This window comes from Euprymna scolopes, chromosome 14 (genome assembly GCF_053919585.1).
Source record: "Euprymna scolopes isolate OS-2025 chromosome 14, ASM5391958v1, whole genome shotgun sequence".
In the NCBI taxonomy this organism is placed as follows: domain Eukaryota; kingdom Metazoa; phylum Mollusca; class Cephalopoda; order Sepiida; family Sepiolidae; genus Euprymna; species Euprymna scolopes.
The window spans coordinates 91,635,224-91,655,479 of record NC_136495.1 but is presented as its reverse complement, the minus strand read 5'-3'; the positions used below and the strand labels follow the sequence as shown (position 1 = coordinate 91,655,479).

The 20,256-nt window shown below is 24.8% G+C and overlaps 1 protein-coding gene across 1 annotated transcript in view; it reads left to right on the top strand.

The window, feature by feature from the left end:
* The window catches only part of LOC145293160 (uncharacterized), a 276,947-nt gene that overhangs the window by 225,066 nt on the left and 31,625 nt on the right, over positions 1-20,256 (top strand). The gene's annotated exons all lie outside the window — the stretch shown is intronic.

The window sequence follows — 20,256 nt, the reverse complement described above, 5'->3', positions numbered from 1 at the left end:
CGAAAGTGATCCCCTCTTTTCGATTGTCTAGCTTTAATTAAAACCTACATCACTCCCTGTTTGACGGTAGTCGTAACAGCAAAGATGTCACGATTTTTTCCCCATTCTTTTCCTCCTTCATGGTACAGGTCCAGGCCTGCCTTCCTACTACCACTTTTTTTAATTTTATTTTTTTGCTCAACATACACCTCCAAACACCCGGGCAACGCCGGGCTGAAATGCTAGTAATATAATGATAATAATAATAATAATGAGACCCGTGTTTAGAAGAGCTGGAGAAATGCATGAGCTTATAGATTATTACCATTAAGGCCTTCCATAACCTTTAAAAAAAAGTCCTGATTTTAAAAAATGCTTGTTTTTCCCTAATTTCTATTTTTTTCTTCATCTTAAAAGCCTTCTCTGTTTCCTTTTTATTCTCCTTTTATCTCTTTTTCAATGTTCATTCTCTTCTTTCTGGTCAGCAAACAGTGTAAACAATTCGCAATTAATAAAATCTCTAATAAATCCATTCTGAAAATTTTCTGATACTTTTGTTATCTAAAATGTTGAATGGTCTTGTAGACAGGTAAGCAGTTTCAAACATTGGGTGTTTTAGAAGTCTATATGATCCATATGAATTTCAGAATGAATAGCCAATTTTCAATGAGTAATTTTCATCAGGAGAGAATGTCTTGGATTATACAAAAACAAAAATTGAAAACGTCTAGCAACAAAATCATCTATGAAAGAACTTGTATAGATGCAAATAAAACAAATAAAGATTTTTTTCTTGTGTTTTTTTCTGAACCAAATGGTGACATTTTAAGAACTTAAGTGCTTTGATTTTAAAAATATCTCTATTTTAATAGAACTACCTTGAAATTTTGAAATATCTAAAGCGTTTTTATGGTAGGTGGGTATTACTAATAAAAAATATTTTGTGATATCAATAATGGAAATTAAATTCAACATCAGAATTCTAGACTGAAAACCTGAATGTATCAAGTGCAAATCCAGTTTGTTCCACAGAAGCACTTTCATCAAACCTACACTTGACCTTGAAAGAAGATAAATAAAATAACATCTATCTATCAAAGTGAAAATGTCTGTGTCTGTCTGTGTACACTTCCCTACCAAATAACTCTGTTAATTCTCAGTCTACAGACTCAAGATTTGACATAAGGGGTATTGAGATTTGGGAAAAAAAATTTAATTTGTTTTCGGCCAGAAATTTGGCTGTTAAGAGGTCAAAGTTCAACAATTTGACCTTTGAAAACTCTACCAAACTCCACCACCAATTTTGGGTCTAAACACTTGGAATTTTAGATATAGGTTAAGTAACCTATGGATCTAACTTTATAATTTGATTTGAGCCCAAAACAATAAATGTTAAGGGGTCATAGATGGGGTCAAAGTTTTTTAGAAATTGACCTCTGCAGTCTCTAGCAAATTATTCAGCCAATTTTTAGTCTAAACATTTGAAATTTTATATAAAATGTATTTAGACATAGGGCAAGCTTTTTGATCGTTTTTGGTTTGTTTTTTTGTTTTTTTCTGAAAATTTGGGTATCAAGGAGTAAAAATTCCAAAGATTTTACCTTTGCGGTCTCTAGCAAACTATTAAGCAAATTTTTAATCTAAACATTTGAAATTTTACATGCAGCAAGCTTTTTAATCAGTTTTTGTGCGAAAATTTGGCTGGCAAGAGGTCAAAATTTTGAAATTTTAGATGTAGGTTAATTGAACATGAGTCAAACATTTTAATTCAATTTGAGCCCAAAACAATAAAAAGGGTCAAAATTGGGGTCAAAGTTTTAAAAAAATTGACGTTTGCGGTCTCTACCAACTTTTCTTTATGGTAGTTAAGGAAGCCTATTATATAGAAAGGCATTACTATACATATTCACACTTTTTAATATACAAGAACCCAAGTTTGCCCAGCTGTGCAAACTTGAGTCCTTGTACCAGAAAAATATCCAATAAATAAAACGTTTAATAAATCGTTATTTTTTTTTGCATTTCCATACACCAAACATGATAAATTGCCAGTATTTAAGAAACAGTAGGATAATTTTTTTTCTACGTATAACATAATTTTTTTTTACTTATAACATGCTGAATTGTTAAAAAAAATTGCCAGTATTTATGAAGATTAGGATCATATTTTTTTACTTATAACATGCTGAATTGTTAAAAAAAATTGCCAGTATTTATGAAGATTATGATCATTTTTTTTTACTTATAACATGCTGAATTATTAAAAAAAATTGCTAGTATTTATGAAGATTATGATCATTTTTTTTTACTTATAACATGCTGAATTGTTAAAAAAAATTGCCAGTATTTATGAAGATTATGATCATTTTTTTTTACTTATAACATGCTGAATTGTTAAAAAAAATTGCCAGTATTTATGAAGATTATGATCATTTTTTTTTACTTATAACATGCTGAATTGTTAAAAAAAATTGCCAGTATTTATGAAGATTATGATCATTTTTTTTTACTTATAACATGCTGAATTGTTAAAAAAAATTGCCAGTATTTATGAAGATTATGATCATTTTTTTTTACTTATAACATGCTGAATTGTTAAAAAAAATTGCCAGTATTTATGAAGATTATGATCATTTTTTTTTACTTATAACATGCTGAATTATTAAAAAAAATTGCTAGTATTTATGAAGATTATGATCATTTTTTTTTACTTATAACATGCTGAATTGTTAAAAAAAATTGCCAGTATTTATGAAGATTATGATCATTTTTTTTTACTTATAACATGCTGAATTATTAAAAAAAATTGCTAGTATTTATGAAGATTATGATCATTTTTTTTTACTTATAACATGCTGAATTGTTAAAAAAAATTGCCAGTATTTATGAAGATTATGATCATTTTTTTTTACTTATAACATGCTGAATTGTTAAAAAAAATTGCCAGTATTTATGAAGATTAGGATCATTTTTTTTACTTATAACATGCTGAATTATTTAAAAAAATTGCTAGTATTTATGAAGATTATGATCATTTTTTTTTACTTATAACATGCTGAATTGTTAAAAAAAATTGCCAGTATTTATGAAGATTATGATCATTTTTTTTTACTTATAACATGCTGAATTGTTAAAAAAAATTGCCAGTATTTATGAAGATTATGATCATTTTTTTTTACTTATAACATGCTGAATTGTTAAAAAAAATTGCCAGTATTTATGAAGATTATGATCATTTTTTTTTACTTATAACATGCTGAATTGTTAAAAAAAATTGCCAGTATTTATGAAGATTATGATCATTTTTTTTTACTTATAACATGCTGAATTGTTAAAAAAAATTGCCAGTATTTATGAAGATTATGATCATTTTTTTTTACTTATAACATGCTGAATTGTTAAAAAAAATTGCCAGTATTTATGAAGATTATGATCATTTTTTTTTTACTTATAACATGCTGAATTGTTAAAAAAAATTGCCAGTATTTATGAAGATTATGATCATTTTTTTTTACTTATAACATGCTGAATTGTTAAAAAAAATTGCCAGTATTTATGAAGATTATGATCATTTTTTTTTACTTATAACATGCTGAATTGTTAAAAAAAATTGCCAGTATTTATGAAGATTATGATCATTTTTTTTACTTATAACATGCTGAATTGTTAAAAAAAATTGCCAGTATTTATGAAGATTATGATCATTTTTTTTTACTTATAACATGCTGAATTGTTAAAAAAAAATTGCCAGTATTTATGAAGATTATGATCATTTTTTTTTACTTATAACATGCTGAATTGTTAAAAAAAATTGCCAGTATTTATGAAGATTATGATCATTTTTTTTACTTATAACATGCTGAATTGTTAAAAAAAATTGCTAGTATTTATGAAGATTAGGATCATTTTTTTTTACTTTTAACATGCTGAATTATTAAAAAAAATTGCCAGTATGTATGAAACATTAGGATCATTTTTTTTTTTTACTTCTAACATACGGAATTGTTAAAAACAAAAATTGGCAGTATTTATGAAACAGTAGGATAATATCACTAAAACATCCGTTGGGTCATAAGCTTCATTTCGGTACCTTACTTGCCTGGGTGAGTTGTTGGTAGGCTGAGATAAACCGCGTCTCTCTCTCTCTCTCTCTCTCTCTCTCTCTCTCTCTCTCTCTCTCTCTCTCTCTCTCTCACACACACACACACACACAGAGTAAATCCAACGTAAATCCAACTTACTAAGGGAGATAATAACTTCCGGTGAATACCGGAAAAATATCAAGTAAATAAAACGTTTTTTAGTAAATCGTTATTTTTTTGCATTTTCTGCATTTTATTTTATTTTATTTTTTTTGTATTTCCATACCAAACATGGATATAAATGTTACTAAAACATCCGCTGGGTTATAAGCTTATTTCGGTACCTTACTTGCCTGGGTGGATTGCATGTAGACTGAGATAAGCCGCATCTCACACACACACACACACACACACACACACACACACACACACACACACACACAAACATTAGGAAAATTCATAATAATATACATATGCACATAAAGTTATGAACAGTACATAGGGCCCAAGCAAAGCTGGACAAAACTGCTAGTGATAAAAATATAAAAGAAGTTCTCTGTGAAATAAATGCAAGTATGTATACTAACAGCATTCACCCCAGGCAGTTTAAACCAGCTTCCTCCAATGGATGAAGTAACAAGAGAATATTAAATTCACGTGATCTGTTGCATGTATATCCCGATCAGGGGAGATGATGACATTACATGACGGTCATCGTTTTTCTTCTTGGTAGACTTTATGCATTTTTTTCTAAATGTAGTTCTAAATAATAAAATACTCCACAGAAAGTAAAAAGGGTAAAAAAACAAATATTTAACAAATAAGTGTTTCCTTGGCAATAAAATATACGTTGAAACCTACCTCCATAATATTTTTGTATTTTAACTTATTTGAAAGCATTTATTCAGTTCTAAAAAGAAAATATTGATTTAAGTCGCAACTTTGAAGCCTATACGTAATCAGTTAAAAATATATGCAAAAAAAAAAAATAATAATATCCAAATATAGCATCATTAAAGTCTGGATCATCGCTCAAAAATAGAAAATTAAATATTGGTACCTGTAGGAGAAAATTTTTAGGGCGTTTTTATTTTGTTTTTTTGACGTTTGCGGTAGTGGCATGTCAGTATTTTGTGCCTATTTATGTTCCCATACCAATGCTGTGTTTACATTTTCAGTGTTCTGTCCGAGCAAGGAAAAAGCAATATATGTTTGATTACATTTTATGTTAGTTTCGTGTGTGCAAGGAAAGAGTTAGCAATGCGTGTTAAAATACCAATAATTCCCAAACCTCTTGTTAGAGCGAATCATAGTAAAAATTTAAGGGTTCCAGTATTTCATTTTAATAACTTTGAGTGATTATGCAGACTTCAAAGATGCTATATAGGTTTTTTAGCAAAATTGCATCATGTTTAGAAGTCGATTTAATTTTATATTTGTGCGATTATCGAGTGTAAAAAGACATGTGTATTTATTTTACTTATAACATAATTTTTTATACTTATAACATGCTGAATTGTTAAAAAATACATTTCCATTATTTATGAAACAGTAGGATAATGTTTTTTACTTATAAAATATTGCATTGTTAAAAAATAAATTGCCAGTATTTTTGAAATAGTAGGATCATTTGTTTTACTCATCACATAATTATTTTACTTATAACATAATTTTTTATATTTATAACATAATTTTTTTACTTATAACATAATTTTTTTTACTTATAACATAATTATTTTACTTATAACATAATTTTTTTTATTTATAACATAATTTTTTTACTTATAACATATTTTTTTTACTTATAACATAATTTTTTATACTTATAACATAATTTTTTTACTTATAACATAATTTTTTTACTTATAACATAATTTTTTATATTTATAACATAATTTTTTTACTTATAACATAATTTTTTTTACTTATAACATAATTGTTTTACTTATAACATAATTTTTTTTATTTATAACATAATTTTTTTACTTATAACATATTTTTTTTACTTATAACAATTTTTTATACTTATAACATAATTTTTTTACTTATAACATAATTTTTTTACTTATAACATAATTTTTTATATTTATAACATAATTTTTTTACTTATAACATAATTTTTTTTACTTATAACATAATTGTTTTACTTATAACATAATTTTTTTTATTTATAACATAATTTTTTTACTTATAACATATTTTTTATATTTACAACATAATTTTTTTTACTCATAACATAATTTTTTATACTTAAAACATATTTTTTCTACTTATAACATAATTTTTTTACTTATAACATAATTTTTTTACTTATAACATATTTTTATATTTACAACATAATTTTTTTTACTTATAACATAATTTTTTTTACTTATAACATAATTTTTTATACTTAAAACATATTTTTTCTACTTATAACATAATTTTTTTACTTATAACATAATCTTTTTACTTATAACAATTTTTTATACTTATAACATAATTTTTTTACTTATAACATAATTTTTTTTACTTATAACATAATTTTTTATACTTACAACATAATTTTTTTACTTATAACATAATTTTTTATACTTATAACATAATCTTTTTACTTATAACATAATTTTTTTATATTTATAATTTAGTTTTTTATACTTATAACATAATTTTTTTACTTATAACATAATTTTTTTTTACTTATAACATAATTTTTTATACTTATAACATATTTTTTTTACTTATAACATAATTTTTTTACTTATAACATATTTTTTTTACTTATAACATAATGTTTTATACTTATAACATAATTTTTTATACTCATAACATAATTTTTTATACTTAGAACATAATTTTTTTACTTATAGCATAATTTTTTTACTTATAACATAATTTTTTATACTTATAACATAATTTTTTTGCTTATAACATAATTTTTTTACTTATAACATATTTTTTATATTTACAACATAATTTTTTTTACTCATAACATAATTTTTTTACTTATAACATAATATTTTTACTTATAACATAATTTTTTATACTTATAACATGATTTTTTTTACTTATAGCATAATTTTTTTACTCATAACATAATTTTTTATACTTAAAACATAATTTTTTTACTTATAACATGATTTTTTTTTACTTATAACATAATTTTTTATACTTAGAACATAATTTTTTTACTTATAACATAATTTTTTTACTTATAACATAATTTTTTATACTTATAACATAGTTTTTTTGCTTATAACATAATTTTTTTAATTATAACATAATTTTTTTACTCATAACATAATTTTTTTACTTATAACACAATTTTCTTACTTATAACATAATTTTTTTACTTATAACATAATTTTTTTACTTATAACATAATTTTTTATACTTATAACATAGTTTTTTTGCTTATAACATAATTTTTTTAATTATAGCATAATTTTTTTACTCATAACATAATTTTTTATACTTAAAACATAATTTTTTTACTTATAACATGATTTTTTATACTTATAACATAATTTTTTTTCACTTATAACATAATTTTTTATAATTATAACATAATTTTTTTTTTATTTATAATATAATTTTTTTTACTTATAACATAATTCTTTTCCTTATAACGTACTTTTTTTACTTATAACATAATTTTTTATACTTATAACAATTTTTTATACTTATAACATAATATTTTTACTTATAACATAATTTTTTTTACTTATAACATAATTTTTTTTACTTATAACATAATTTTTTATACTTATAACATAATATTTTTACTTATAACATATTTTTTTTACTTATAACATAGTTTTTTACTTATAACATAATTTTATTACTTATAACAAAATTTTATTACTTATAACATAATTATTTTACTAATAACATATTTTTTTTTACTTATGACATAATTTTTTTACTTATAACATATTTTTTTATTATAACATAATGTTTTATACTTATAACATAATTTTTTATACTTAGAACATAATTTTTTTACTTATAACATAATTCTTTTACTTATAACATAATTTTTTATACTTATAACATAATTTTTTTGCTTATAACATAATTTTTTTAATTATAACATAATTTTTTTAATTATAACATAATTTTTTTACTTATAATATAATTTTTTTACTCATAACATAATTATTTTACTTATAACATAATTTTTTTACTTGTAACATAATTTTTTACTTATAACATAATTTTTTATACTTATAACATAATTCTTTATACTTATAACATAATATTTTTACTTATAACATAATATTTTTACTTATAACATAATTTTTTTTACTTTTAACATAATTTTTTTACTTATAACATAATTTTTTTATACTTATAACAGAATTTTTTTTCTTATAACATAATTTGTTTACTTATTACATAATTTTTTACTTATAACATATTTTTTTACTCATAAAATAATTTTTTTATTTATAACATAATTTTTTTACTTATAACATAATTTTTTTTACTCATTACATAATTTTTTTACTTATAAAATAATTTTTTATACTTATAACATAATTTTTTTACTTATAACATAATTGTTTTACTTATAACATAATTTTTTTACTTATAACATAATATTTTACTTATGACATAATTTTTTTACTTATAACATAATTTTTTTACTTATAACATAATTTTTTTACTTATAACATAATTTTTTTACTTATAACATAATTTTTTTACTTATAACATAATTTTTTTACTTATAACATAATTGTTTACTTATAACATAATTTTGTACTTATGACATAATTTTTTATACTCATAACATCATTTTTCTATTCATAACATAATTTTGTTACTTGTAAAATAATTTTTTACTTATAACATAATTTTCTCTATTTATAACATAATTTTTTCACTTATAAAATAATTTTTTACTTATAACATAATTTTTTTACTCATAACATGCTGAATTGTTAAAAAATATATTGCCAGTATTTATGAAACAGTAGGATAATTTTTTTTAACTTATAACATAATTTTATTTACTTATAACATGCTGAATTGTAAAAAAAAAATCAATACCAGTATTTATGAGACAGAAGGATATTTTCTTTTTACTTAGTGAATTTTCTTTTTAACATAGTGAATTGTTAAAAATTAAATTGCCAGTATTTAGGAAATAGTAGGATGAAGTTTTCTACTTATAACATTTTTTTTTACTCATAACATAATTTATGAAACAATAGGATTTTTTTACTTCTAACATGTTGAATTGTTAAAAAAAATAAATTGCCAGTATTTATGAAACAGTAGGATTTTTTTTTTACTTCTAACATGCTGAATTTTAACAAAATAAATTGCCAGTATTTGTAAAACAGTAGAATTTTTTTACTTATAAAATGCTTAATTGTTAAAAAAAAATTGCCAGTATTTATGAAAAATAGGATTTTTTTTTACTTATAAAATGCTTAATTGTTAAAAAAAAATTGCCAGTATCTATGAAAAATAGGATTTTTTTTTACTTATAAAATGCTTAATTATTAAAAAAAATTGCCAGTATTTATGAAAAATAGGATTTTTTTTTTTTTACTTATAAAATGCTGAATTGTTAAAAAAAAAATGACAGTATGTATGAAAAATAGGATTTTTTTTTTACTTATAAAATGCTTAATTGTTAAAAAAAAATTGCCAGTATCTATGAAAAATAGTATTTTTTCTTTTACTTTTAACATGCTCTACTATTAAAAGATAAATTGCCAGTATTTATGATACAATAGATTTTTTTTTCCATAAGCGTTGGAGATGTTTGAATGTGGTAAAAGACGATAAACGCAGCTGTAGTGAACAAACACTGTAATGACTTTAAGTTGTCTGAACTAACAGCAGACAATTTTAAATGTCTTGTGTTTGCGCAAGGTTAACCTCGGGAAAAGATGCAAAAATAAGGAGTCCTTACAAAATTAGAAAATGAACCGAACTTAACACTTCAAAAATTGACTGAGGATTGTCAAAAGGTAGAAATTATAAAAAAAAATCCAAGAAATATCGAAGCAGGCATCGCGAATATAAAAAAAGTAACTAAGAAAAAAACGTCAAAATGGCACACAGACACTAACCACCGAAACTCAGAAAACTAAAAGCACTGAGCGCTAGCAGTATCAGAATTTTTGTAGGAATTTTTGACACCCCTAACACGAAACGGCGAATACAATTTAAAAATCTCGTAATTTCTCTCTTAAAAGTGGGTTATTTATTTTCTTTATGGATTATACTTCCAAAATAAACTATTACAGTTGTTTTAAAAGTAATAGAAATATATATTTTTTTTTTTTAAACCGTAATGAATTTTCCGAACTCAATATTTTTCAATTTTTAAACTTTAAAAATCTATCAAAATTTTTCTATTGATTCTATTTTTACGATATTTTCAGGGTCAATGTGAAATTTTATGTTCTTTCCAATAAACCGAATATAATATTTTAGACAAACGTCTAACGTTGTCTTTTTTTTGTCTTTTTTTTTTTTTTAATGAAACCTTGGTCCTTGCTCCTTTAATTGAAAAAATAATTAGGGCTTGAATTACATTTTTCGAGGAGTTATAAGCTTGGAAAGACAGGGGGTCGAATAATTCACGCCTCTCATTTTGAAATGTCTATTAAAAAGTAAATAATTAATTATGTCGGGGAGTTTTATATATCACAAATTGAAGAGAAAAGGTCAATAAATAATATATTCACATTTAAAACAAAAAAAAAAAAAAAATCGCTTTTTTAGAAATTTACCTGTAAAGTCCGAAGTTTAAAACCTTTTTTTTAAAAAAAAACACATTGTTTTTTTTTGTTTTTTTTTTTTGTTTAATAAAACCTTGGTCCTTGCTCCTTTAATTGAAAAAAAAAAATTAGGGCTTGAATTACATTTTTCGAGGAGTTATAAGCTTGGAAAGATGGGGTGGAATTATTCACTATTTTCACGAAATTTCTGACACTGCTAACTGAGCGCTTGTTTCAGATGTGGTGTAATACATTGGGTAAGGGATTGCCCATTTTTAACAAAAAGATGCCATTTATGCAATAAGATCGGTCATAAAAGTTCACACTGTAGGAAAACTCAGAATAGAAGCCGTGTACGTCAAACCAGAACTAAGGACGTCGTAGATGAAAATCTACGCAAATATGTAACGTTTAACATTTTCGGCAAGGCTATTAAATTCCAATTAGACAGTGGATCGGATCTTTCAATAATAAATCTCAAAACATGGAAAATATTACGAAAGCCTACTATGTTAAAAACTAACAGAACAGCAACGGCTGTTAATGGTACAAAAATTCATTTTGAAGGTGAATTAATTACAAACGTCACTTTACGGGGGGGGGGACAAAAAAAACTAAGATTGTATGTGCTAAAAGATAGATTGTTTGATTGGCGACAACGCTACACAGTTCACCTCGACAGAGTTCAGAGAATTCTGCAAGACGTATCAAGTCAAGCATATTACGACGCCCCAGAACCAACGGCCAGGCCGAACGCTTTGCCAATATGCTTAAAAGGGCATTAAAAAAGGCGTTCGGTACACCGACAGAAAATGCCCTTCAGCAATTTCTGCAGGTTTACAGAATCACAAGAAATCCGAACAAACCAGATGTAGGATCCCCAGCAGAAATCATGTTTGGACGGAAAATAAAATCCGTATTAGATAAACTGCTACCCAAACACATAGTACACAACAGAACCTCTACAATGCCAACGAAACAGTTTAACAGCGGAGATAACATGTATTTTAGATATTTTAGAAATAACGTTTCTTTTTGGGAACCGGGCACGATCTTACGAAGAATCGGCCATGTTACATAATCATTCAGGGCCCAAAATTCCAACCAAATCAGGAAACGCTTCTACGAGGATCAAGAAGAACCACCGCAGGACGGCAGTGAAACTGTGTATGACTGTTTTGACATAGACCCTCCAAAAGGGATGTCAGAACCGAGACGCTCCGGCAGAAAGAGGAAGCGCACAGACCCCTTTGTAGTCTGCCCCAAAAGGAAGAAATACTGATTTTCAAAACCGTGGAAATCAGCTTGGGAAGGGGGTGTTGTGGGGGAATCACCTTCCAAATGGACTGTTCTATCCATTATATAAACCATAGACCTTTTGATCCCAGGTGTGGATTAAATACCAGAGCTCGGTGCTCGGTGATGTTTACTACTCTTTTCAGTTGTAAACTTTTTACGTTGTTGTTCCAGTAATACATTGTTTAAACTCTATTCCGTTGTTCTGTTTTCTTTGTGGCTTATTGCAAGCCATAACAATGAAATAGTAGGATATTTTTTTTTTACGTACAACATGCTGAATTGTTAATAAAATAAATTGCCAGTATTTATGAAACATTAGGATAATTTTTTTACTTATAACATTTTTTTACTTATAACATGCTGAATTGCTAATAAAATAAATTGCCAGTATTTATGAAACAGTAGAATATATTTTTTTTTAGTTATAACATGCTGAATTGTTAAAAAAAATAAATTGCCAGTATTTATGAAACAGTGGGATAATTTTTTTTACTTATAACATAATGTTTTTTACTTATAACATAATTTTTTTACTTATAACATAATGTTTTTTACTTATAACATAATGTTTTTTACTTATAACATGTTTTTTACTTAAAATATAGTGTTTTTTACTTATAACATAGTATTTTTTACTTATAACATAATGTTTTTTATTTATAACATAATGTTTTTTATTTATAACATAGTGTTTTTTACTTATAACATAATGTTTTTTATTTATAACATAATGTTTTTTATTTATAACATAGTGTTTTTTACTTATAACATAATGTTTTTACTTATAACATGTTTTTTACTTATAACACAATTTTTTTTACTTATAACATAATGTTTTTTACTTATAACACAATTTTTTTTACTTATAACATAATGTTTTTTACTTATAACATAGTGTTTTTTACTTATAACATAGTGTTTTTTACTTATAACATAATGTTTTTTATTTATAACATAATTTTTTTTACTTATAACATAATGTTTTTTACTTATAACATAGTGTTTTTTACTTATAACATAATGTTTTTTATTTATAACATAATGTTTTTACTTATAACATAGTGTTTTTTACTTATAACATAGTGTTTTTTACTTATAACATAATGTTTTTTACTTATAACATAATTTTTTTTACTTATAACAATGTTTTTTACTTATAACATAGTGTTTTTTAATTATAACATAGTGTTTTTTACTTATAACATAATGTTTTTTACTTATAACATAGTGTTTTTTACTTATAACATAGTGTTTTTTACTTATAACATAATGTTTTTTAATTATAACATAATGTTTTTTACTTATAACATAGTGTCTTTTACTTATAACATAGTGTTTTTTACTTATAACATGCTGAATTGTTAAAAGATAAATTGTCAGTATTTATGAAATAGTAGGATCATTTTTATTTTACTTATAAAATATTTATTTACTTATAACATAGTGTTTTTTACTAATAACATGCTGAATTGTTAAAAAAAAAAAAATGCCAGTATTTATGAAAGAGTAGGATAACTTTTTTTTTACTTATAACATGATTTGTTTTTTCTTATAAAAAGCAGAATTGTTAAAAAATGAATTGCCAGTATTTATGAAAGAGTAGGATAATTTATTAAATTTTAACATTTTTTTTTTAGTTATAACTTTGTAAACTTATATTACTTACGGTGTTAAAAATATTGCCAGTATTTATGAAACAGTAAGATAACTTTTTTTTACTTTTAACATAATTTTTTTACTTATAAAAAATTCTGAATTGTTAAAAAAAATAAATTGCCAGTTTTTATAAAACAGAAGTATAATTGTTTTTACTTATAAAATAATTTTTTTACTTACAACAGTTTTTTTTCTTATAACACGCTGAATTGTTAAAAAAAAATTATTTGCCAGTTTTAATAAAAACGTAGGATATTGTTTTTACGTATAACATGCTAAATTGTTAAAAAAATAAATTTCCAGTATTTATGAAACAGTAGGATAATTTTTTTTACTTATAACATAATTTTGTTTACTAATAACATGCTGAATTGTTAAAAAAAAAAATTGCCAGTATTTATGAAACAGTAGGATAATTTTTTTTTTTTTTTACTTATAAAAAAAAATAATTGCTAGTTTTAATAAAAACGTGGGATATTGTTTTTTTACGTATAACATGCTGAATTGTTAAAAAAATAAATTTCCAGTATTTATGAAACAGTAGGATGATTTTTTACTTATAACATAATTTTGTTTACTTATAACATGCTGAATAGTTAAAAAAATAAATTGACAGTATTTATGAAAGAGTAGAATAGTTTTTTTACTTCTGCTGAATTATTAAAAAAAATTAATTGCCAGTATTTAAGAAACAGTAGGATAATGCTTTTACTTATAACATAATGTTTTCTACTGATAAAATGCTGAATTGTTAAAAAATAAATTGCTAGTATTTATGAAACAGTAGGATATATGTTTTGTTGTAACATGCTTAATTGTTAAGAGATTAATTGCCAGTATTTATTAAACCGTAGGATAATTTTTTTCACTTACAGCAATTTTTTTTACTGATAACATGCTGAATTGTTAAAAAAATAAATTGCCAGTATTTATGAAATAGTAGGGTCATTTTTTGTACTTTTTTTGTACAATGTTTTTTACTTATAATTTTTTTTACTAATAACATGCTGAATTGTTAAAAAAAATTGCCAGTATTTATGAAACAGTACGATAATTTTTTTTTTTACTTATAAAAAAAAATTAATTACCAGTTTTAATAAAAACGTGGAATTTTCTTTTTTACTTATAACATTCTGAATTGTTAAAAAAATAAATTTCCAGTTTTTATGAAACAGTTGGATGATTTTTTAATTATAACATAATTTTGTTTACTTATAACATGCTGAATTGTTAAAAAAATAAATTGACAGTATTTATGAAACAGTAGGATGATTTTTTAATTATAACATAATTTTGTTTACTTATAACATTCTGAATTGTTAAAAAAATAAATTGACAGTATTTATGAAAGAGTAGAATAATTTTTTTAATTATAACATAATGTTTTCTACTTATAACATGCGGAATTGTAAAAAAATAAATTGCTAGTGTTTATGAAACAGTAGGATATTTTTTTACTTGTAACATGCTTAATTGTTAAAAAAATTAATTGCCAGTATTTATTAAACAGTAGGATAAATTTTTTTACTCATGACATTTTTTTTTTACTCATGACATTTTTTTTTTACTCATAACATTTTTTTTTTACTCATGACATTTTTTTTTTACTCATGACATTTTTTTTTTACTCATAACATTTTTTTTTTACTCATAACATTTTTTTTTTACTCATAACATGCCAGTATTTAAGAAACAGTAGGATAATGCTAAAAAATACATTGCTAGTATTTATGAAACAGTGGATAATTTTTTTACTTATAACATAATTTTTCTTATAACTTGCAGAATTGTTAAAAAAATAAATTGCCAGTATTGATGAAACAGTAGAATAATTTATTTTTACTTAGAACATAATTTTTTTTACTGATAACATGCTGAATTGTTAAAAAGTTAATTAACATTATTTAGGAAACAGTAGGATAACTTTTTTTTACTTATAACATAATTTTCTTTCTCAGAATTGTTAAAAAATAAATTGCCAGTATATATGAAACGGTAGGATAATTTTCTTTACTTATAGCATATTTTTTTTACTTATAATATGCTGAATTGTATAAAAAAAATTGCCAGTATTTATGAAACAGTAGGATAGCTTTTTTTCCTTATAACATACTGAATTATTAAAAAAATAAGTTGCTAGTATTTATCAAACCGTAGGATAATTTTTTTACTTATGAAATAATTTTTTTAATCATAACATAATTTTTTTTTCCCTATAACATGCTGAATTATTAAAATAATAAATTGCCAATATTTATGAAACAGGAGAATAATTTTTTTTTTATTAATAACATGCTGTATTGTTAAAACATAAATTGCTTGTATTTATGAAACAGTAGATTTATTTTTTTTACTTATAACATGCTTAATTGTTAAAAAATAAATTGCAATTATTGATGAAACAGTAGGATAATTTATTTTTACTTTGAACATAATTTTTTTTACTGATAACATGCTGAAGTGTAAAAAAGTTAATTAACAGTATTTAGGAAACAGTAAAATAATTTGTTTTACTTATAACATGCTGAATTGTTAAAAAATATATTGCCATTATTTATGAAATAGTAGGATAATGTTTTTTACTTATAACATATTTTTTTTATTTATAACATAATTTTTTTTACTTATAACATGCTGAATTCTTAAAAAAATAAATTGCCAGTATTTTTTTGTTTGAATGTAATCTTGGAATCCACCATGCAATTATTTTACCGCATTAATGTGTAAAATGTATATTCCAGTTAAATGCAAGTTTTACACCTGTTTTTAATTTGTTAGGTGAAAATATGCAATAGGTGCAAAACACTGTTCCCTACTCACATTTTTAATGGATTTCTAGATAATCACATGATTATGTCAGTGTGCTTCAGTAAAGGCATAAGTCCAAAAAGAATATGATGAATGTCAAAAGAGGAAAAGTATGAATACATAAATAAAAAAAACAGTGAACATTATTTATCAAAGCGCAGGCGATCAGAATGAGAAAAAAGTGTTATCCTAATAAAATAGTTAATGAGTAAATTTAGATGTGTAAAGGGGGAAAAATAAGCGAAAATTATTCATTAAAACCCGACTGACATAATATCAGTCAACAACTACTATTATGTTGTTTACATTTCTTGGCCGCAAACACAAAGAAAGAAAGAAAAATGTAGAAGATACGTATATGTTTTAGTTTTAGCAGAACAGCTAAACAGTCATTTGAAAATTAAGTGTGTATTAACTGAAATTGATTGCATAGAAGTATTTGTCCTAGCGACGCCATATTGTAATTGTAAAAGCAAATAAACACGGACAACTGAAGTAGGGTCGAAGAGCATTTATTTAACATGTGCGTACCGCTCGCGCTATATATTTCGAAAGTTCTTTTTACACCGTTTCCGGTGGGGAAGTTAACTCTCTGTTGTGGAGAGTGTTCAAGGGACACAACTGGGTAACGTTAGCAGTAATGTTCTGAAGTGTTCATTTAGAATGATCTAATTCCAGAATAAGAGAATTAGCGGGTAACTAATCAGAGGCAGCAGACTTTCCTGAGGGAGACTTTATTGTTTTTTGATGCTACTACAGAAAAGTTAATGGTATTTGTGTATGTATGAGCCAGTTATGGGCGGTGTAAGCATAGAATCTGTGGAATGTGTAGACTTCCTCCCAGTGTCGATTGGTAACGGTGGGAGATTAATTTAGAGAGAAAAATATGTATCCCTTCCTCTAAGAATGCTGCGATTGTGATGGTGTTGCTCTTGGGATGTAATGTAGTATTTTGTTATCACGATTAAATGTATCTGCAAAGGTGTTCAAAATCTACATAAGATAGCCATTAGGCTATTAGCCTAGATGTATTGAATTTGTGTGTGGTATCTGATGTTGCAACCTACTATACTTTTTTTCCAGAGGGAAATTCCTGTGGCTACTTTTTAGAGATTTTTGGAGATTTTGCATGAACGCAGATCTCACAATGGTATTTTCTTCCACCTCCACTCCTTTATTCAAGCACTCTAAGTAATGTAGCTTTAGAAAATATATGCCTCTGGGGTCTATTTCCATCTATAAAGAGCGGCTTATGAACAAAAACCTGCAATTTATGTATTAAATATTATTACATGCATAAAAAGTATACCCATAGACATCAGTATGTTTCTAGCTGTCAGCTGTCATCAGCATGGTTTGGGATCGAATACATGACACCAGCATCCACAGTCTGGCATTCTGTTGATGAGCTATGATGACTCACCACTTGAATGCATGGTTTTTTATCGCTTTTAAATTTAAGATTTGGTGTCATTTTTAGCGATACCAACAGCTTCGAAACGCTGTTATTTTCTTGGTGTTTTTTTTTTGTTTTTTTTTTTTAATTATAAGCACTTTTTGTTATATATATATATATATATATATATATATATATATATATATATATATATATATGAAGGATTCGCTTCTTATTTTTTCATGGGACATATTTTTACTTATTTTTTTATCATTAAATTAACGTGCATAAAAAGTATACCCATGGACATCAGCATGTTTCTAACTCTCAACCGTCATCAGCATGTGTTGGGATCAAACGATTCAGTCCCCAACTAGAGTAGGCAATTAATCGATTTGATTAAAAAATGGGCGATTTCGCCGATTTCGATGACAAAAAAAAATTATAGGAGTGTGAAACATTTGTTGATCGTCATTCAATCCCAGACAACATTGGGTCTCCCTACTAGTATGCATATATATATATATATATATATATATATATATATATATATATATATATATATATATATATATGTGTGTGTGTGTGTGTGTGTGTGTGTGTGTGTCAACATCACTGATGAGTCTGCTTGATTGCATTAAGTGTAAGTAATGCAAAAAAAAAAAAGTGAGAACATTTTGTGGTTGGGGCATTTGTTACATTCAAAGGTTAAAAGAAAAGAAAATCTTACTAAAGAAATGTAAAAACCTATTCAATTCAAAAATAATTTGTATTACTCAAATAGAAATGTACTTGGTTATTGTATGGGGGTGGGGGGGTCTTTGTATATGTTTTGTATATAAAAAAAACCTGTTTCTTTTCAAGTATCCACTTATTACCTAAAAATACTTTTTCTTCTCCCTCTCATTCTCTCTTTTCCAACTGGCTCGTAATAATCTGTTTAATTAGTAGAACAGAAATATAAAGCATTATTTTTTTTAAAGAATGCAAAGTCAAACTTTTTTGTTTTTGTTTTATTTTTAATCATTTTTATCCATAATGTTAACATGTTTTTTTCATATTAAGCTTGTAAATCAGCAAAGTTGGTATGTTATTTCAAATTTGTATAGCTTAAGAAATCTTTTGCAATAATTTCTCTCTCTCTCTCTCTCTCTCTCTCTCTCTCTCTCTCTCTCTCTCTCTCTCTCTCTCTCTCAATTTATTTGTGTCAGGAAATTTGTAATAAAAAAAATGAAAACAAGTGCACAAGCAAAACTGAAAACCATCTGCAACATTGCTTGATGAGAATATGTTAATAAGGTGTTATAAATTAAATTAATTTAGTTTATGATATTCAAGTAATTTTGAAAACAAATAGGCTAATGTTTTATTTTACATATAAGTACCTGGAATTGGACACAGTTAAATCCATGTAAACATTACTATTTACTAATTTTGTTAGCAGCTAGTACTTTTTAGGTCATAAATGGAAAATTTCACCATTCTGCAAACTATCCTAGCTAGGGTAAGTATTTTTCAAAGAAAGTGAAGCAAAAGTCATTATTTTTTTGTAAAGAACATAGTAAAAAGAAAACAGATTGTTTTGTCAGAATCAAATAACAGTTTGTACAGGCATTTAAAATTGTCGTAGACTCTTGAAAATTCAGTATGTTATTGCTATACATCTTATGATTTCAGGTTCAAATGAACAGCTACAGCAGGAATTAGAATACACCCTACTAAAGCCTTATTGTCACAGCTGGTGAATTTCAAAAAGGCAATCTGGGTGTAAGGACCCTGTAGAAGAACAATATGCAATAAAATTATTTTTTAAACTTGAAAAAATGCTACAAAAGTGTATGGAATGCTTCAGACAGCTTTTGAACCATCAAGCATCAATTTTTGAGTGGCAGAAGAGATTCAAGAAAAGCGGGGAGTCTGTGAGGGTTATAAGAGTTGTGGAAGGAGTAAGGAAGTCAGAACACCAAAGTTGATTGATCAAATAAAGAATTTCATTGATAAGGACCTGCAATGAAAGCTGGATCTACTGCTATGACCCAGAAACCAAGAGACAGAGATCTCAGTGGAAGCAGGTTGAAGGTCAGACCCAAAGCAAATCCACCCGGAAACTTATGATGATCCCTTTCTTTGACAGCACAGGCACGATCTACATGCATTAGGTTCCCACTGGACAGTCGACAAGTATGTTGAGGTTTTAAGGGAGTTCAGGAAGAGATTCCGTTAGAAGAGGCCAGCGCTCTTCAAATCGGGTTAGTAGCATTTCTACCAGGATAATGCACCAATTCACAACGCCATCCTTATCACTGATTATTTA